Source organism: Pinus tabuliformis, chromosome 1_2 (genome assembly GCF_031772625.1).
Source record: "Pinus tabuliformis cultivar Carrire ecotype Pingquan chromosome 1_2, CPIR1, whole genome shotgun sequence".
NCBI lineage: Eukaryota > Viridiplantae > Streptophyta > Pinopsida > Pinales > Pinaceae > Pinus > Pinus tabuliformis.
In genome coordinates, this window is record NC_142298.1 from 352,579,937 (window position 1) to 352,602,925 (window position 22,989).

Genomic DNA, 22,989 nt, shown 5'->3' on the forward strand with positions numbered 1-22,989 from the left:
ACCCTGGTATCAATCCAACTTGATATAGATACAATCTAAGACTCTATGCCAAGACACAAACCCTCATAGGGATTTAGGTATCATCTAGGTCAAGATATCAACCCTAAGACAGGGTCTCCATATTATGAAGACCAAGATACCCTCCCACACAGGGATCTAGACATCATCAAGGCCAAACTATAACTAAGATCTTAATACCAACTACACCAATATGTCCTCCCAAATACCATCATACAGGCACATAGCCTAAGGTACTCATCTCTCCCTCAACGAAATCAGAGATATCCATCAATCCAAGCATGTTTATCAAATATTCAAATGTCTCAGGGAGAGATCAACTACTTGTTCATCCATCAAAACATATTGTCGTTCCATGACCCCAACTAGTATCAAACTTCCAACATAACATTAGTTCTTACTATCAATATGATAGCATAAAATCCTGGGTCTACAACCATTCTAACGTTTCTTATGTCATCACAATATTCAAACAAATCTTGATAGAAGCTTCCTTTTCCAACGTGTCAAGTAACACCAAAATCAACCTCAACACTTCTTAAAACCACTAAGTCTGGTTGATGATTCATCAAACAAGAATAACCATTAGCATTGCTTTAGCCATTCTCTGATCACATTATTTCCTCAAGACCTAGTGCATGACACATGAAGTAGATAACCATGTCCTCCCTCTCAACTATGGAGGATATATACTTTCCTTCATATTTGAAGAAATGCATCCAAGCTCCCTCTCAATTAGGGTGATAAGTCCACCAACAAATTTATTCTTCTAGCTACACAGGTGATTTCTTTTGCATCATCATATCATCATAGAACTTTGACCTTTAGGAATATCATTCTTTTTCTTCATATGGAAACAAGGCCATTAATCATTATTGTAAACCTCAATGTCAACAGGGTTCTTACAGTTCCATTTTTCCATCATGCTCAACAACATCATAAATTCATCATCATGTATGAGGTAGGCATACAACTTTACAATCTCTTAAAAACTACATACCTGCAAATCTCATCAACAAGCACAACCAAGCACAAATGCATATGTATTGTAACACCCTCCTCTCACACCTACCCAAGCAACTGACTAGTTGGGGTAAACTTGCGACAAGAGGCCACTATGATATGATTCGAACTCCTAAGTCATGTTGATGAAGTGGAACTGACAGAAACACACCATACAAACATCCAACATCAACATTAGGACCGTCAGGAACCAACCTAACCTTTCTTCCAACCAGCCCCTAGGTCCCACTAACATTTTGGACTACTTGGCCTCTGGACGCTCTCATGCTATGGGCATGCCAGTGTCCAAGGACCTCTAGATGCTCTCACAGACTTGCAAACCAGCATCTAGGGACTCTTTTTGTCAGTGTTGTGCCAATGTCCCTGGGATTTGAGCTACTTTTTTAGGCCCAAAGCATAGGTCATTGCCCAGAATTGAATCACATATTCAGAATAAGAAATTATAAGGAAATGACAGTATAAATGCAATCACTTGAATAAGACCTTGATTGGACTCCTACTAGCTATGATAGGAATTTCTTCAAACATATAACGAATATGTAATCTACAGGTGTAAATAACAAATCTGAGCATAGGGGTATCATACTTATTTGAGAATCACTAAGAGACATTGATGCCTCAACATATTTACTGTCATTTCATCCATTAGGTCATAGATACATTGATCATTCATTTACCAGTAAAATCATGATGAGAGCCATAAATAGCTACTATTATAAAACACATATATAACCAACATAATAACAACAGATATACCAATGAAATCACAACCATATAAACCACATATAATCCAATATATTACTCATAGAAATACAAGGAGAATTAATCTCATATTGATGATGCAAAATCCAAACCAGGGATGGGACTTCCACGTTCCACCCAATCGTAGAATGGATGAGTCAAATCTCTCTTCAACCATTCACCCCCGTGCCATTTTCCAAACATGAATATGGGATCTCATAGAACACATCAATCCAAAACCATCCAGGGCTTCCAGAGGCCATCCACCTCAACCCATAAAACAATGATTGCACCTGATGGTCGTACATCAAAAACCATCTTCAGATTGGTCTCTATCCAAGCCTTTTAGGTCTTCCAGAGTGTTTGTCCAACCAAGGCTTCCAGGACTAGTAACTCAACCCACAAATTTTACGGGCTTCCAGAGCGTTTGTCAAGCCAGGGTTTCCAGGACTAGTAACTCAACTCACCAAGGGATTCCATAGCATTTTTCCAACCAAGAGTTCAAGGACTAGTAACTCAACCCAAGTTGTTACAGGGCTTCCAAAGCGCTTTTCCAACCAGGGCTTCCAGGAATAATAACTCAACGCAAGCTAAGGAAAAATGAGAACCACCCAAATCAAAACAAGGAAAACAAATCCACAATCACCATGGTTATCTAGGAAATGACAAGGTTAGGCAATCCATTGTCAATCCCGACCATCCTCCATGCCCATGATAGATCACAATCAACAAACCACATGCATATGCCATGCATGCCAAAACTAGTGAGGAAATCATACATGCAACTCGGTACTTGCAAGAAAAATACGATATAGTTGTTGATCCCGATATCCTCTTGCACTTTCCTGATCTTCCTTTGCCTTCTTGCTCCAAGAATCCAAGTATGACACACCCTCCAAGAGTGCTCCAAGAAAAATCTAAGTCTCCAAGAATATGAAAGAGAGAGAATAATGAGAGAGCTCCAAAACTGAACTGAAAAAAGGTTACCAAATGATCCTCAAAAGCCTTTTTATGAATGAGGCCTCTATTTTCTTCATTTCCCATTATTTTCCTTCATTTTCCTCCTCACATGCAACCTATGACCTTTCACCTCCCTTTTCTCCTAATTTCCATTATTTTCATAAATAAATATGTCAAAAATGCCATTCTATCTCTCCAAAGCCTTAGCCATTTCCTTTGCCAATTTCCTTAGTCATTAATAACCAAATGAACACCCACACTAGGATGTCTTTCCCAACATTCAACTTGGAATAAGTGTCCCATCAATCATGGCTATTATTTGGCCTTTATTAACTTTTATTACATGGACTTTTCACCAGGGCTATTACAAAACCCTCCCCCTTGTGGGAACACCAACCTCGGTGTTCAAAAACACCTATAACCACAAAAATGTTGTAAGCAAAATATAATACCAATGAAGCTTTATAACTTAGCTTGATGTAGTATTTACAATGATTAACCTGCTAATAAGAAAACCAACATGAAAACATAGCAACATAACGTCATAATGGCATGGCACCCATACCTCTTATTGGAGCTTTATAACATAACTCATGGAAATATTTACATCCATATACTTATGTACATATACCAAAATGTCACCAAACATATACCAAGACATACCAAAACACCATGCCAAAAATTCTTTGCCTCAATTGGAAGACAAGGAAGGATACACAACCTACATCTAATCCACCATCTCCCATGTAGCTTCATCAAGCCCAAAGTGATTCCATTGCACCTTAACTTGCTCGATTGATCGGTTCTGAAGCATGAGCACCTTTTTTTGCAATATACACTGAGGTTCCAACTGGAATTCTCCATTTGGTTCCACCTGCAATACAGACTGATCAATCACATGATAAACATCTCTAACATACTTCTTAAGCAATGACACATGAAAAACATCATGGAATTTCACTGTTGGAGGCAGTGTAAGTCAATATGTTATTGGTCCAATCCTCTCAATGATAATGAAGGGTCCACAAAACTGTGGTGCCAACATGGCACATGATCTAATCTATAAGGAGCTCTTCTTTGGTTTGATGCACAAGTACACCTGTTCCGCAACCTAGAACTCCTTGAACAACCTGTTCCTATCTGCATATCTCTTTCACCTATCATGTGTTGACTTTAGATTCTTCTTTATAACCTGCATTTCCTATTCCATGTCTTCCAACATGTCTGGTCCAATCAATGCCATGTTAACTAGATCCCTCCAACTGATAGGAGTATCACAACTCCGCCCATACAATGTCTCAAACAAACTCATCTTCAAATATTCCTGATACCCATTGTTCTAAGCGAACTCTACCAGTGGAAGATACTCTTCCCACTTCCGTTATTGATGCATCACATACATCCTCAACATGTGCTTCAATATCATGTTAACCCTCTCTGTTTGTCCATCTGCTTACGGATGAAAAGTTGTATTGAAGGCCAACTCTGTGCCTAAAATTGCAAATAAATCCTTCCAAAACATGGAAGTGAATTTCACATTCATGTCTGACACAATCTTCTTTGTAACACCATGCAATCTAACCACATCTGTGATGAATATCAATGCGCCATCGCTAGCTAAGAATGTAGATTTCACTAGAATGAAATGTGCAAAATTTGTCAACCTATCCAAAATAACCATGATGGAATCTTGCTATCTCATTGTCCTCGGAAAACCTGTGATGAATTCCAAGGAAATGACCTCCCATTTCCACTCTAGAATCATAATCGGTTGTAGCAGTCCACCTGGATGTTTTCACTCTACCTTCACATGTCGATAATCAAAATACCTAGCCACAAAATCTGCTACATCCCTCTTTAGATTCGGCGAATAATAAAATCTCTCCACTGCGGTCAATATCTTCTGATAACCTGGGTGACCCAAATATGGTTTCACATGAAAATCTCTCAATATCACCTTCTTGATCTCACTACTATTCGACACATATATCTTGTCTCTGAATCTGACTAATCTCTCTGCTATAAGGAAATAGTTCACATCCTGTGCACCTGCACCTATAGCTGTACTACCACATGTACCTGTACCTGTACTCTACTACAACCTGTGCATAATCTCCATATACTTGACATCCTGCTGGCTTGCCTGTAGGATCCTATCTTGTAATTCTATCCCATAGGAGCTCATAGTTGTTAAGTGATTTACATGTATCTTCCTGCTAAGAGCATCTGTCACTCTGTTCTCCTTGCCTTTGATGTACCTGATCTCAAAATCAAATTCACTGCTCGTAGCCAACCACTGAACCTGCCTACCATTCAGATTTCATTGGTAAAATAGGTACCACAAACCACTGTGGTCATTCATCAATGTGAACCTCCTTCCCAGAAGATATTGTCTCCACATCTTCAATGCATGTATAATTACTGCCAATTCAAGATCATGCGTGGTATAGTTCTGCTCGTGATCATTCATTTTCCACGACTCATAGCATACCACCTGTCCATCTTGCATAAGGACTCCACCATGTCCTTTCTTACAAGCATCTATGCATATCACAAACTCTTTGTCCGAATCTGCAATCTTTAACACTAGTGCATGTGTCAACAACTACTTAAAATGCTCAAAACTAGCCTTACACTCCTCTGTCCATTCAAACTTATTACCTTTCCTCTGCAACAATGTGATAGGGTAAATAATCTGTGAGAAGTTCCCGCTGAACCTCCTATAATAGCCTGCCAACCCCATTAAATATATCACCTCATCCACATTCTTAGGAGCTACCCACTCCATGATGGCCCTTATCTTTTTTGGATCTAATGCAATGCCCTCCTTAGAGACAACATGTCCCAAGTAATGTACCTCAGTCTGAAAGAAACTACACTTTTTGAGCTTAGCATACAATTGATGATCTCTCAACAATCTCAACATTGTTTCTAAATGCTTAGCATGCTCTTTCTCATTTTTATAATATTCCAATATATCATCAATGAACACAATAATAAACTTATCCAAATACTGACGCAACACACTATTCATCAAGCACATAAATGTAGTTGGATCATTAATCAAAACGAATGGAACTGTAACAAACTCATAATTCCCGTACCTAGTCCAAAAAGTTGTCTTGTAAATGTCATCCTCTTTGATGTGTACCTGATGATATCCGGATCTTAGATCAATCTTCGAGAACACTGCTGCTCCCTTCAACTGACCGGACAAGTCATCAATCCTTAGTAATGGATGTCTGTTTTTAATGGTCACTTTGTTCAAATTCTTGTAGTCAATGCATAATCTAAGAGTACCATATTTATTCTTCACAAACAATACCGGTGTGCCTCATGGTGATACACTTGTTCTAATATATCCCTTGTCCAACATTTCCTTCAATTGCAAATTCAACTCTACCAACTCATGTATGCTCATCCTATAAGGTGCCTTTGATGTTGGAGCTGCCCTTGGCACTAACTCAATAGAAAATTCTACTTCCCTATGAGGTGGTAACTCTAAAATGTCCTCTGGAAATACATCCAGAAACTGTTGTAGAATTGGGTACCTACTGAAAATGTCTACATCCTCAAATTCCTTACCTTTGTGACTAGAGATATGCACTGCAAATAACACACACCCTTTCCTATGGCTACGCTTTGCTTGCATAGTTGTTACCATCCTAACTGATGTGGCTTTCTTCTTTCCTTGCAAGACTCTTGGTTCCCCATTGTCATTCAAGCACTCAATAAATTTGTCATAACAATCCACCTTGGTTCTATGAAGGTACAACCAATCCATGCCCAACAACACACTGTATGATCCCAATGATAATACATTCAAATGTGTTGTGGTAGGCATACCATTCAAATCAAATGCACAAACTCTTACCCAATGATGCACTCATTTCTTTGTACCTGTAGCCAAATGCACTAACCAAGATTCAGCATGCAATTCCTTACTCAAACCACACTTATCCATGAAGTCAGGGCTAACATAATTATAATTAGATCCAGGGTCAATAAAATAGAAATAACTTGATCACAAATCTTACTGTCCACATTAATGATAGATGCTTGATGGTTTGCCTATTTTTTATCTAATGCTGCATAAATATGAGGAACTCTCTAACCATCATCCCCAACAATTTGTGTGTCCTGTGCACTATATATTTGAGGCCTACCACCTTGATTCTGCGGACAGCCTCTCCTGCGATGATCTTTGCCACAAGTCCAAAACTCTATAGGATTCCAGCCTGCACCCTTATTCCGCTCCTTAAATTGTCCCTATTCTCTATCTGATTCATTGAGCCTCTTAGGTGGTGCAACATTCTCCTTGTTACATGAATCATGTGGTCTTGCTCGCTTCTTGTCCCATTTTCCTTTGTTTTTTGCATTTCCCTTCTAGTCAGGCTTAATCTCAAATCTGCACTTCGATTGTTTATAGCAATGCTTTAGCTTCCGGATGGCCTCCTCCAATGATCTAGGCTCATCAAACTCAATCCTATCTTTGAATGCCATTGGTAACCCACTAGTGAATCTCTGAATCTTGGCCTTCTCCTCCTCGAGGTAAGGCACATACCTCAGTAGCTCCAAGAACTTGCTAGTGTACTCATCATCTGTCATAGATCCCATCTTTAGCTCATAGATTTTTTTTGCCCTGTCATCAAAGTATATCTCTAACAAATACTTCTTGAATAGCCACTAAAACTCACTCCAAGTCAAATATTCCACATGTATACCTCTGACATTCTTCACATATTCCCACCAAATGTTTGCTTTACGTTTGAGACTGAATGTAGCCACTCTAGCTTTCGTGTTCTTTGAATAATCATGTAACCTGAAGAAATTCTTCATACTAAGCAACTATGCCTCTAGATCCTGTGTTTTCTTCAACTCTACATCAAAAGTAGGTGGCTTCGCTTTATTAAACTCATCTAGAAAGTATTCCCTATCACTCCTCCTATAAGGATGATAATGATATCGATCATCATTCCTGTCAGAACCAGAACTAGAATGGTACTATGTCTATCCCTCCTCTTATTCGGAGTGTCCAACAATATGCCATCTCTAACTGTGTCACCACCATCTAACATGTGACCACCATGCGACCTACTACCATATGCCCCATTAGTTTTTTCCTCTTGATCATCGTTGATCCGAAGTGGTCCCTATCATTGCAAATCTGACAAACTCTAAAGTATCACTGCATTTACCTCTACTATATTCTCTTGTGCCTATATGATTATGTCATTATCTGCCTTACAACTACTTATTTCTTCCTTTAAGCTTCTCAGTGTATCTGCCAAATAGGAAGAGTTCCCAACACCATACTGCTCTTTTGATTCATAGGGAGAGTCTTTGTAGTCTACCATCTTGCTAGCCATTTGATATTTCATCTTGCAAGGTATATTATGTCAGCTAAACCAAATCACAATAAACCAGTTGTAGAAATTTTGAATAATATGACACTTATTCACAGAGATTATCCCGATTATACACTATTGCGGAATACATGCATAATACATAACCTCCTCTACGCTGATCATCAATTTTTCAGAATTAAAAACAATGAAACATCAATCGCATGCGCACATTAACACAGTATGTAACCCGGGGAAAGCATACAGCTGAAAACCCCACACTATCTGTATATTATAATGATTGAGAACATGTAACAACACATAGTACAATACTCCTCACAAGTACTCAATACTATCTCCACCTGCTACACACAAACTAGCTCAGATCTGAATCAATCACAGGTTCAAATCTCCTCCACTGCTTGCCTGCCTCCACTGTGCAATCCTGCATGAGAATAGTGATGAATGGCTGAAGCAAACTCATATTTCCTTGGTTGAACCACGCAATCCTCATTGGCATTACTCAATCCCACTGATTGTGCAAGATCTCATGCACAAGTATAGTCACAACTGATAGCAATCTCAACCTCTAACACTTGTCTCCACTGAACTGTCCATGCACTGAGTTAACTGATGTATTCTTTAGTTGTTTTATGAGTTAATAATTAGTGAATTAATTTAACAATTAATTCACATCACTCATCACTAGTGTATTTGCAGTTAGACTAAATACAACTAGTTTAACCAAGTCAAACTGAACACAACTCCATCAACTCCACAATCAACTCCACCAAACTCAACCACATGAGTTCTAATTGAAGTCCTGCATGCAATAGCTCAACTGACCCACAAGGAAAGCGTATTTCCTTCTGACAGCTGCATGTGCCACATCTGTAGCTCAAACTGAAGTGCTTCAAGAGGATAATATAATGTTTATAGTCCAAATATTATTATGAGCTAATAATATTTGACTGTTCTATTTTTAGCCTGGCAGTCTAAAAATAGAATCCGCCCATATGTCTAAAAATAGAAGTCCATCTATTTTTACCAACATGACCAATCATCCACAAATAGCATCCTGCAACTCATAGACCATGATCCATATGTCTAAAAATAGACATAGTCTAAAAATAGACTTTGCGCCAAAAATAGCCTGCGGGCCCACTTAGTGAAGGCGACTCTTTTCCACTAAGCTCCATCATCTTGTTGCATTTTCAACACCAGTGTACCTTAGTATAGCTCAGGGAGGATACCTTTTCTGCAATATCAAGAAATCAACGTGATACATGTATAACATAATCATGACAACATATAGAAACATAACACATAATCATATAACCATGCAACCATCATTCTAGCAAGGGTCCAATCATCAATTCATGACCTTATTAAAAATGAATACCACATCCTCATGCATGACAACAACCATTACATCCCTGTACACTTGACCACATGAAAACATTAACATGTATAAGCAATGCGTAACCAACCGCACCCATGCATAAACACTTGTAATCAAACATAAACAATCAATGCTTGTAACCAAACCTATAAGAATGATACATGCAACCAAGCATACAAGAAATGCAACCAAACATACAAGAATGTAACCAAGCGACATATAACAACATGTAAGTGACATATAACAACATGTAAGCGACATATAACAACATGTAACCAGTCATATACTCATGACAATGCACTCCACAATAACAACATCAAGTTCCTCATGACGAAATCACTACCACCATGATCAATCATTATGGAAATGCAACAAGCACATAGAATGCAAGTGTAAGAGATACACATGCAACTGACATGCATGCATGACCAACACACAACCCATCTAGTCTGAGGGGTGAAAAATGCTCTGATACCTCTCTGTAATACCCTCCTGCCACATCTACCCAAGCAACCAGCCAGCCGAGGTGAACATGGGATGAGAGGCCACTAGGATATGATTCGACCTCTTGAGTCACGTTAAGGAATTGGAACCAACTGAAACACACCATACAGAGATCCAGCATCAGCATTAGGACCCTCATGAACCAACCCAACCCTTCTTCTAACTAGCCCCTGGGTCCCACTAACATTTTGGAATACTTGACCTCTGGACGTTCTCATGTTATGGGCATGCCAGCGTCTAGGGACCTCTAGACGTTCTCACAAGCTTGCAAGCCAACATCCATGGAATCCTTTTGTTAGTGTTGTGCCAGCATCCCTAGGATTTGAGCCACTTTTTGAAGCCCAGAGCCTAGGTCACTACCCATAATTGAATCACATCTTAAGAGTTACAGTAAAATAACAAGGAAATCATAGTATAAATGCAATCACTTGAATGAGACCTTGACTGGACCCCTACTAGCCATGATAGGCATTTTGTCAAACATATCATGAATATTTAATCTACAGGTGTAAATAACAAATCTGAGCATAGGGGTCTCACTAAGAGACATTGATGCCTCAACATATTAACTACCATTTCATCCATTAGGTCATAGATACATTGATCATTCATTTAAAAGTAAAAACATGATGAGAGCCATACATAGCTACTGTTATAAAACACCCATATAACCAACATAATAGCAACATAAATACCAATGAAATCACAGCCATATAAACCACATATAATCCAGTATAATACTCATATAAATACAAGCAAAAGTAATCTCATATTGATGATGCAAAATCCAAATCCGGGATGGGACTTCCACATTTCACTCGATCGTAGAATGGCTGAGCTAGATATATCTTAAGTGATTCACCCCCGTGCCATATTCCAAACATGATTGTGGTATCCCATTGAACACATCAATTCAAAACCATCTAGGTGCTTCAAGAGGTCGTCCACCTCAACCCATCAAACATTGATTCCACCTCATGGTTCGACATCACAAAACCATCTTCAGATTGGTCTTTATCCAAGCCTTCCAGGGCTTCCAGAGTGTTTGTCCAACAATGGCTTCCAGAACTAGTAACTCAATCCACCAAGGGCTTCCAAAGCGTTTGTCCAACCAAGGCTTCGAGGACTAGTAAATCAACCGAAGATATTTCAGGGCTTCCAGAGCATTTGTCCAACTAGGGCTTCTAGGACTAATAACTCCTTCTAGGACTAATAACTCAACCCAAGCTAAGGAAACATGAGAACCAAACAAATCAAAACAAGGAAAAAAATCAAAAATCACCATGGCTATCTAGGAAATGGAAAGGCTAGGAAATCCATTGTCAATCTCGGCCATCCTCCATGCCCATGACAAATCACAACCAACAAACCACATGCATATGCCATGCATGCCAAAAATAGTGAGGAAAACATACATGCAACTCGGTACCTGCAAGCAAAATCTGATGTAGCTGCTGATCCCGATGTCCTCTTGCACTTTCCTACTCTTCCTTTTCCTTCTTGCTCCAAGAATCCAAGTATGCCACACCCTCCAAGAGTGCTCCAAGAAAACTCTAAGTTTCCAAGAATACGAGAGACAGAGAGAATAATGAGAGAGCTCCAAAACTTAAGTGACAAAAGGTTACCAACTGATCCTCAAAAGCCTTTTTATGAATGAGGCCTCTATTTTCTTCATTTTCCGTTATTTTCCTTCATTTTCCTCCTCATATGTAACTTGTGAACTTTCACCTCCCTTTTCTCCTAATTTCCATTATTTTCATAAATAAATTTGCCAAAAATGCCATTTTGTCTTTCCAAAGCCTTAACCATTGCCTTTGCCAATTTCCTTAGCCATTAATAACCAAATGAACACCCACACTAGGATGTCTTGCCCAACATTCAGCTTGGAATAAGGTTCCCATCAACTTTGGTTATTATTTTGCCTTTATTTACTTTTATTACATGGAATTTTCATCAGGGTTGTTACATGTACTATAACAACCCTAGTGAAAATTCCATGTAATAAAAGTTAATAAAGGAAAAAATAATAACCATGGTTGATGGGACACTTATTCCAATCTGAATGTTGGGTAAGACATCCTAGTGTGGAGGTTCGTTTGGTTTATTATGGCTAAGGAAATTGGCAAAGGCAATGGCTAAGGCTTTGGAAAGGCAAAATAACATTTTTGGCACATTTATTTATGAAAATAATGGAAATTAGGAGAAAAAGAAAGTGAAAGGTCATAGGTTGCATGTGAGGAGAAAAATGAAGGAAAATAATGGAAAATGAAGAAAATAGAGGCCTAATTGATTAAAAAGGCTTCAGAGGATCAATTGGTACCTTTTTTCAATTCAGTTTTGGAGATCTCTCATTATTCTCTCTCTCTTTCTCTCTCTCTCTCACTCTTGAACACATAGAGTTTTCTTCGAGCACTTTGGCATTGGATCAAGAAAGGAAAAGAAGGCAAGAGGAAGGAAGGAGCGAGCAAGGAAGAGCAGGATCAAACAGCTACAATAATATTCTTTACAGGTATCGATTTCAATATTAATTTTCCTTGCTAGATTTGGCATGCATGGTATTGCATGTGGTTATTTTGTTGTTATGGCATGGGTTTTGCCAGGTGTGACATTGTTTTCAGCCTAGCCTTTTCATTTCTGGATAGCCATGGTGTGATGAGGTTCTCATGTTTTGGTTGAGCTAGATTGCCAGATGGATTCAAAGCTGAGTGAGGTGGATCTCTGAATGATAGAACACATGGCCTAGTAACCCCTGAACGGGATGGTGGGTTGCGGTAAAAATAGAATTTGTGTTGCATCAGTGGGCCTAGAAATACTTGCCAGTGATTGGTGAGATATACGATAAAGCCAAGAGGTGGATTTCTCTCTGTTGGGCCTAGTAATATCGGGTTGGGATATGCGGTAAAGCCTGGAGAGTAGGTCTCGGTTTAGGGCCTAGTGATTCGATGTGGATTGCGATAAATCCTGAGAGATGAGGAGACAAGAAAATTCCTCATGGTGTAGGTGGATAAATCTAGTGGAATCCATGCTTGTTTTGCCTAGTGATTTGGTTTAGATCATGATAAAGCCTATTATTACATGTTCATTGTATTGACCTATTGATCCGATATGGATTATGGTAAAGCCTAGCTTCTATTGATGAGGGTGAGGTGGTTTAGCCTCGGGATTCCCTGGTTAGTTCTTTTGGTTTGAGTCCCACATTCATGCTTGGAATATTGCACGAGGGTGAATGGATGAAGAGAGATTTGGATCAACCATTCTATGGTTGGGTGGAATGTGGTAGTCCCATCTTGGGTTTGGATTTTGCATCATTAATATGAGGTTATTTATCCTTGTATTTATATGAGTATTGTACTGGTCTATATGTGGATCATATGGTTGTGATTTCCTTGGTATTTCTGTTGCTATTATGGTAGTTATGTATATGTTTTATGACAATGGCTATGTATGTCTCTGTTGAGGCCTCGAAAATTGCTGCCACAACAAAGGGGAAACCACCCGGTCCGGAACCTTGAAAGCAGCTCCTTTTCCGTTTGGAATAGTGGCTCCGACTGGGGATAATGGGACCAGTTTCCCAATAATAGATAAAAGTGGGATGGATGAGTAGCTTATGCGGTAGGATAGTGATAAGCGAATAACTAAAACTATCAGCAAAATATATAATCCAATAATCTAATCCCGGGACTTATCAATCTTTCAAAGCGTAGCGTTTGATAATCTGTGCTTTAAGGCAGGCATATAGATGACTCTAACACTTAAGCATAGATGTTTAAACCATTTAAGATTGCTCTGCATAATTAGTTATGCAGAGCGATTATAGCGAATTACTACACTTAATCATTTATATCATTGATACATGCATGGGTGAAAGAGATAACAAATCACCAAAACATTCAATAGTGAAACGAAATGAAGATTCGCTGTTATATCGCATACATGCATTCAACAATAGCAAAGATAATAACACAGCAATTCATATAATAAGAAAGAACACAGATACAGATAATAGTACCATGTAAGCTGCTCGATCAATCCAATATATTAATCACTATGTCGCAGTCCTTCCTTCAAATCAGAAAGCATTCCAAACAACAGACAGTCGTGCGCAATTGTGTAAAACAGCCTTCTAATCAAAATTAAGAACCGTTGGTCGAGTTTCACAAAAGAATATAGACTGAAGCACAATAGTGCAAACTTCAGCCTTTAAGTCTATTACAAAATTTTACGACCCTTTCCAAAACAATGAAAGGGTCTATAAATACTATACTAATCTAAATATCTAAACAACTGAAAAGCTATTAAATTGGCATCAATAAATGTTTTTTCCATCTTTCTTGGCGATCTGGCAGTTGGCGGCAATGCTTCATTCGGTGGGTTCTTTGCCTTTACTCCTTAGCTGACATATCGCCAGCATTGGCTCTACTTCTGGTGGAGTGTTGAGACGCGAAGTTAGCTGGGCATCATATGTAGCATCCTGAATGTCGGGGATCAAGCATCCGAGGGCATCTGTTAAACACTTGAGAGCAGACCTTTGAGTATGTGGCTTGACTAGAAAGAGCCAATATGCATCAGAGGTTAAAGTATTTACTCCGGTAATTAACTTCCTCTGTTCCTCCAAGTCATGATAACTTGTTTGTTCAAGCATATCTGCTGTTGTTATGCTTCCAGGTGTGCACTTGGAGATCATGTTTGCCAAATAAAGTGTATCATTGACTAGGTCGATCATATTGCTGGCAATTATTTTACACCTGGAAGCCGCCCTTTCTGCTTTCATTACCCGAGTGTTCCATTCCGTGAAGAGTATGTCCTTGTACGCTTCATGGATTCGGGACAAATTCGCCGCTTTCCCTTCTTCAGTGTCTTGCCACTCAAGATAATCGGATATGGCTTCTTCGGCCTGATCTAGCTCATTTCTGGCCTTCTCTATTTGCTCACACACTGTTGTAGATATTTCGCATAATGGCTCAACCTTAGCAAGTTGTTGACATAGAAGTCTGATCTGAGACAGTAATGCACTATTTATTTGAGTTGCCTCTGCTCTGAAAACTTTCACATTCTGTGTGCTCTTGATACCTTCGAGCTATGCTAATAGTTGAGCTATTCGCTCATCTTTCGATTTCATCATCAGCTCATTTGATGCTTTCAACTGTGACAATGCCTCCGACAATTCTTTTGCCTTCTGGGTTTCACTTTGGTCTATCCTTTGTCTTTCAGTTTGCAGTTGCTGGGTTAACAAATTTTTTTCCTGCTGTTGAGCCAGCAACTTCTCTTCCACCTGTGCTGCTTTGTTTTTCGCTTCAATTACCTCTGCCTGTAATGCATATATTTCATGGTCCTTAGTCTTCAACAGAAGGTTTACCTCCGATGCTTTGTCGATAGTTGCTGCAGAATAAGCTCCCGCGAATTGAGACAGTTTTGTTAGATCATAGGAGGGATCCAAATCCTCCTTCCAGACCATATTGCCCGTGACTGTTTGCTCAGGAAAGATAGAAGGTTGATCAAGCCTTCGTCTTTTCTTAGAGCGCTTAATAACGGCTCTATGCTTTGGGCTGTAGAAAATATCCAGGGGAGGAATTTCTTCCACTTGGAGAACAATTTGATCGGAAGGGTCCTTATTGATTACCTCGATATCCTGTGAAATGGGTGGGCCGCTGGTTCCTCCTAGAACCTGAGAAGAAGTGGTATCGGGCGCATCGCTTGTTTTAGAGGTGTCTGTGTCTTTGGAGCCTTCCTTACCACTGATAATGGAATCGAATTGGTTCCATTGTTTAATCAATTCAGGATCGGTGGAGGTTTGCTTATGTTGCTCTGTAGGGGCTTTGCTCCGTTCTTTTTCTTGTTCTAACTTCTGCTGTTCTTCAAGTGTTTTTCGCTGCTGCTCCTCTTGCGCTTTATGCTGCTGCTCCTCTAATTCCTTTTTCTGCCTATCTGCCAGTTCTTTCTTTAGTTTCTCTTCTTCCTTCTTCTTCCTCTGCTCTTGATCCTTCTGTGCCTTTTGCTGCCTTTCTATCTGCTCTTTTTTCTGCCTCTCTGCTTGCTCTTTTCTTTGCTTCTCAGCCTGCAGCTTCTTCTGCCTTTCCTCTTATTGTTTATCCTGTTCTTTTGTTGTAACAGGAGGTGGATGTATCTGTTGCAGACCAGGCTCACTTGAGGAAGACGCTGGGGTTGTGGATAATAAATCTAGAGGCAAAGTTTGCAACCTCTGCTCCCTAAGTTTATTAAACTCAGTCAATGCCTCATCGTTGTATTTCATTCTGGCAAGCTGTTTGGTTTGACCTATTGTATCGGCACCTGCGAACAGGTCATCAAACATATCCTCTTGATGATCAACTTTTGTTAATTTTGCTTGTTCTAGGGCAGTGTAGGCAGTTTGCTTTGGATCATAGAGTTTGTTTGGGATAGTGGCCAGGGATAAAGTTTGGAGTTTTGTTGCTTCTTTTTCTGCATGCTTGTAATTAAGCAGAGTAAAAACCCCAATTCTTAAAGGAAAAGAGGGCCAACCTCTCTTCTTCTCCTCTTTGAGAGTTTGTGTGACACTCTCGGCCATAATCTGGTAGCAGATTTCCCGGGCTAACAGTTTGTTTGGGATATATAAAGGGAGGACATGTGGCCTAGCCTTACTCCCAAAAACTCTGATATAGGTGAAATGCTCTTCCCCGAACCAACTTGCTACGGCTGGTAAGTCAAAAGAAGCTTCATAGGAAATTCTGGGAATGGGCTTGTCATAAATAGAATAGTAAATGGGCACCATGAAACCATTACAAATTTGGTACAAATGGTCCTTGTAGGAGGACTTCCACAATTTCTGATGGTATAAATGAATGGGCGTTGGATCTTGGGTGGTCCATCTCCAACCGAGGACAGGAAACTCATAATTAAAACACAGGGTATCCATAATGTAAGCAGTATAATAAAATGGCGGGATTTTCCTTTCGGTGACTATAGTTTTGGCTCTAAATTCACGAATAGCTACGACCAACTTATCAGAAAGAATAGTGGCCCAATCCATAATTATACTATTAACAGCCGCTTCCATTAGGGGAACCATGTCAATATTGATATTAACGGAGTCATGTAATCCCCACAATCTACACATCATAATCCCCGCATAGCAATAGGGAGAAGCCAAAGAAACGTTGGAGTACTTACCCGAACTTTCATGCTTGTGTTTGGCTGGATTCTGCCTCCAATCTCGGAGGGGTTCGGATGGTGATTCATTTTCTTTTGCGAATTTCTCCACGAAGGCTCTGTTATAGACTAGCTCCGGTTCAGGCAGATGATACATTCGCCTCAGGTCATCAGGCTTGAATGACCCAAAAATCCTTCCATCCCTTGTATGAAAAGTTCTATCAGTGATGGGGATTTCTTCAATTGCCCAGCGCACCACATCTGTGTAAGGGAGAACCTGCTCTCTGGCCGCTATTCTGTGTAAAAAGGAGTCGGCCAAGTCTTTGAGAGTTGCATCAGACTTCCTTAGTACATCTACACTAGCCGTTCTCACTGTCTTTTGTGGTTGCTCGGCCTCCAACAGATTATATGTGCCCTGCCATGTGGTCCTAGCAAGACCAGTGCACGTAGTGTCCGAGATTAGGCCTTTCTTCGAAATTGTAGCAGCTTGACCTGCAACAGGTGTTGTAGTGGAACCGGATGCTCTCTTGTGTTTCTTCCCCATCATGTTCAGGCTTTTCTCAACAAACGAACTCTACACAAATGCAAGATAAATCGTAATACGAGAAATAATGAAGACAAAGCATAATGGGAAAGATATATATCACTTGAAGCGTGGCGATATTAATTTTCAAAAGGTGGCTGCGGATCCCATCACTGGTAAGAGATCGCATATGCATTAATGGTATTTTTAAGGCCTGCTACCCATTAAATGACCTTTACACTGTTATTCAGCTGAATGACCCCCTAACGCGTGCAACAGATATGAAAATGCTTTAGACGCAAGTATTCGTTAATCGAAGGGGCAAAGTTATTAAATACACATGCATTACCTTATCCCTGCATTTAACGGCATTTTGAAATCTGCGCTTTATCAACCGGATTTAAATATAATTTTAAGGCTCAAAGCAATCACTTTTTGAGAATGTCGATTACCGATAAACAATATCGCATCGAATCGGGGGAAAGAGTTACACTATCGTTTGAAAGAAGTCCTAGCGAATGCCGATTGCGACATTGCATCGGACTAGCGCGTGAACACATTACCAGATGCATATTAAGTGATTTGCCGACTTCCGATAGCGATATCGCATCGCATCGGGGAAAAACCTGAGCGCCTTATGAGAGTGCATGGGATTCCGCCGACTTCCGATAGCGATATCGCATCGAGTCGGGGTTTATAACTTAAAGTGTTTTCCCACAAGAGGCAGTGCCAATAGCCGATCGCCGATATAGCGTCGCATCGGGGTGTAAGATATGTGCTCTTTTTGTGTATGCATTGAATACCGCCGATCGCCGATAGCGATATCGCATCGGCAAAGACCAAAGTGCCTTTTAAATGCGTCTCTCTTGTTATTGCGATATGCGATCTTGCGATCGCTTTATCGCGATAACAAAAGATTGTTTTATTTTGGGAACATTGTTATTCGAATAAGGCTTCAATTCACAAACACATTTGATTATCATACCTTTTTCGAACAAATTCATTAATGCCAATTAATTTTTAAAAGGGACCCATTTCATATGTTGATTGTAAAGAAATACAGATGATATGAAATGGGGGGTTGTTGTAGGGCACAACAATTGGCGATTCGTTGGTAGAACCAGTTATCTCTGAAATTAATACAAACACTCAAGCTTTTAAAAAATAGAAACTCAATCAGAAGGAGAAACTTCTAATATAACTAGATATTCATGTGTTCTGACTAAAGTGAACTCCATTTTGTTAACTTCGTCCCACTTAGTTTTAAGAAACTAAATACAAAATAAGTTTCTAAAATAAGTCTTTATTGGTTCTTAGTGATAAAATAGAAAACTATCCCAAATCAGCTTTTATAATTAACTCCTTTGTCATAGGTAGAGCCTCTGTTGCCAGCAAACATTTATAGTCTCGACAGGGATACCTTTTAACCATAGTATTGTCTACTTTTCCATTCACATAAGAGTGTGATTAACAGAATGAATCCATAAAATGTTTTCATATTTTATTTTTCATCTGTTTTTCTTTGTAATTAATAAGATAAAAAAGCCACTGTCCTGGTTTGGTGGCCAGCTTATGACAATGCCATTCACTGGTAATAATTTAACTGATCAAGCTGGCTCGTGATGAGACCCCTTGTCTTGAAATTTCAAGCCATTACCCTGTTTTGGTAGGCAGTATTGGTAATGTCAGTTAACCTATTTCCCTATGAACATGGTAAGCAGGCTTATGATAAGACCTCTTATCTTTAATCTTTTATATTCTAGAATTACACTCTGAGTAATCATAACCTTTAGTGAATGGGGTGAACAATCTTCTCCTTAAGAGCAAATGGATGACAGGTGAAGAGTTGAAGATACTGAAAATGGGTTAGCTTCTATTTTTTAACAGATAACCTTTGGAGACTAGTTTTGAAAACAGAAAATGATTCAGAATTTTTTACCTCTTGAGAGGAGTCTTCAAAATTTAGATTATAGTTTCAGAACACAAGGATATCTAATTTCCTAGAAACTATTTCTTTTGATTGAGGGTTCTATTATCTAAAAACAAATATTTATATTATTTTTGTGAGACAGCTTCCTCAAACACAACAAAAGGTCAATGGAGATACTCTACAGTTTTATTTCCTACCAATCCTACAAACTACGTAAATCTACAAAAGGAGAAGGGGTTACCTTCCCAATTAAAGAATTTCTTCAGGATCAGGCCATTGACAGGGAGAGAATCTCTCATCCCTGATAAGTCTTGCAATATAAAAGTTGAATGGCCTATCTTTTCACAGATCTGAAATGGTCCAAGCCACATTTTCTGAAATTTGGTATGCTTACCTTTATCTTCATGGGCCTTGTCCCATTTGAGAACTAAGTCACCAACTTGAAGTTGTTTGGAACCGGATGATGTTGAGTCGAAGGATGCTTTGATAATTTGTTGATGTCTGGCATGAGTGATTCTGGCTTTTTCCCTCTCTTCTTCTAATTTGAGAATTTGGTCATGTCTAAGTTGAATAGAAGAAGAAGGAGTCTCTTCAATGTACTGTACCAGGGCTAAAGATGGAAGAACAAGATTTGTAGGCAACACGACTTCTTTTCCATATACCAAATTGAAAGGAGAGGTCCCTATAGAAGCCTTTTGTGTTATTCTATCATCCCATAATGCAAAGACCAAAGATTTATGCCAGTTTCTATGATTCTGTTCAACAGTTTGCTTAATGATTTTGATGAGATTCTTATTAGTAGATTCGGCTAAACCGTTTCCCTGGGGATAATAATTGGAAGAATATTTCAGTTTAAACCCCCTTTTAATAGCAAAATCATATATAGCGTTTCCTGAGAAATAAGAAGCATTATCAAAAACAAGAGCGTTTGGAACACCAAACCTGGTAATGATGAATTGGTCAATGAACTCGATAATTGCCTCTGCATTTGCCGCCTTCAAAGGAATAGCCTCTACCCATTTAGTAAAATAATCAGTAGCAGTAAGGATATACCTGTGTTGTTTGGAAGATGGTGGAGTAATTTCCCCGATGATATCTAATCCCCATTGTTCAAATGGCTGTTCAATGTTGATAGGTTGTAGAGGGAAAGCTGATTTTCGTTGTCTTCCACCAGATGTTTGGCAATTAAGGCATTTTCTTACGTACTCATGGCAATCTCTAAATAGAGTAGGCCAATAATATCCAGCATGAATAATCTTGTGAGCTGTTGTGTCAGCTCCAAAATGTCCCCCAGCTGGTCCATCATGTAGCTCCTGCAAAACCTTTTGAGCTTCAGGTTTCTCAAGACATCTTAACAGGATAGAATCATAATTTTGTTTAAACAACACATCATCAATGAGAGTGAAATTCTTAGCTTTTAACCTAATGGCCCTTTTATTTTTGTAAGATAAATTTGGAGGGGCATAACCGTTCTTCAAATAAAATATCAAATCAGCATATTGAGATTCAGAATCAGTGACACTTATCTGATTGATGGATTCAATCTGATCCTCATCGCTTGATTCGTGAATGTTTGATGCTCCTTCCAATATCCTGCAAAAACCTTGGCCCCTAACAATCTTTGCTGGCTTTATTTCTAAGTCATACTCTTGAAGTGCTGTAACCCAATTGGCTCTTTTTTCACCCAATTCTTTCTGAATTAATAGTTGTCTTTCCGCTGGGAAAGGAACTATAACTTTTGTGTGGGTTTTCAAAAGGAAGGGTCTATAATGTTTGACTGCTTTGAACACAGCAAAGGCTTGTTTCTCCACATCAGAATAATTCAATTCGGCACCTTGAAGATTTGAACTGAAAAATGATATGGGTGCTTCTAAGTTGTTATCATTCAATTGTGTGAGTACTGCGGCATATGAAGTGTTGGATGCAATAGTATATAGTGTAAAATGATTAGAAAAATTTGGAGTATTCAAGGCTGGGGCATTGATTATTGATTGTTTGATAACATGAAAAGCTTGCTTTTCTTCAGGTCCCCATTTGAAGACTGAATTCTTCTTGATCATTGACTGAAGGGGTAATACAATTTGAGAGAAATCTGGAACAAATCGTTTAACAAAATTAATCTGACCTAAGAATGACTGCATCGTTTTTTTATTGTGTGGGAAAGGGATTTCAGAAATTTCCTTAATCCGATCAGGATCAATGTAAATGCCATTTTTGGATACTATAAAGCCTAAGAGTTTTCCTTGGTCAAGAGCGAAGAAGGATTTCTTTGGGTTTAGGGAAATACCATATCTTTTGCATCGCTGAAAGATCTGATTTAAGTCGCGCAAATGATTATCTCTCTTCTTAGAATACATAGTAATATCGTCTAGATAGACGACTACTGATCGATTAATTAACCCTCTGAAGGCCATATCCATAGCTCTCTGAAATGTCGCTCCGGCATTTATAAGACCAAAAGGCATTTTCTGATATGCATAGGTTCCCCATTTTGTTCTGAATGTAGTTTTAAGCTGGTCATCAGGATGTACCAGAACTTGATTGTACCCTAAAAAACCGTCTAGAAAAGACATTAATTCAGAACCTGCCACTGATTGGAGAATTTTCTCCATAGTAGGCAATGGGAAGTTGTCTTTTAAGCTCACTTTGTTCAAATTCCTGAAATCAATACAGATTCGAATGTCGCCATTTTTCTTTCTGACTGGCACCATATTAGAGACCCAGTTTGAATGTCGGACTGGAAAGATAATCTTGGCTTTCAAGAGCTTATTAAGTTCCGACTTTATCTGGCTCTCAAAACTTGGATGTATTTTTCTTAACTTTTGCTGAATTGGTTTTTGATCAGGAAGCATAGGAATGGTATGCTGGATAATAGATGTATCATATGTCTTTAAATCATCATATTTCCATGCAAAAACCTGTTTGTTTTTTCTTAACAATTTAATAAATGCTTCCTTTTCCTTCTGAGATAGTCCTGTTCCTAAATTGATGTTTTGAGGAGACTCATTGGTTCCTAGATTTATCAATTCAAACCTAAGGGTAGAACTCTGAAGCTTTGTATTAATTACAGGTTTAAACCTGTCTTTGATGTCATAAAGATCTTCTAATTTTACCACTGGTTTAGGGATCGAATTTTCTTTGGGCACTTCTTTCATCTGGGAATCATGATCATCTTCCTCAATAACTTTCTTATCATAAGATTTCTCAGAAGTTAAAAATTGCAAAATATCATCATCATGATTAAATACTCTCCAATTAGTGACATTGTCAGGAATTGAAGGTCTAAAAAGTAATTCTACAGAAAATCTATCAAGGTTGTAGTCTTCAGAAGGTAGAAGCTTTGAAGCTACATTGGCTAGTAAATCTGCGGCGGAATTTTGAGATCGAGGTATAGAAGAAATGTTGAATGCCAAAAAGT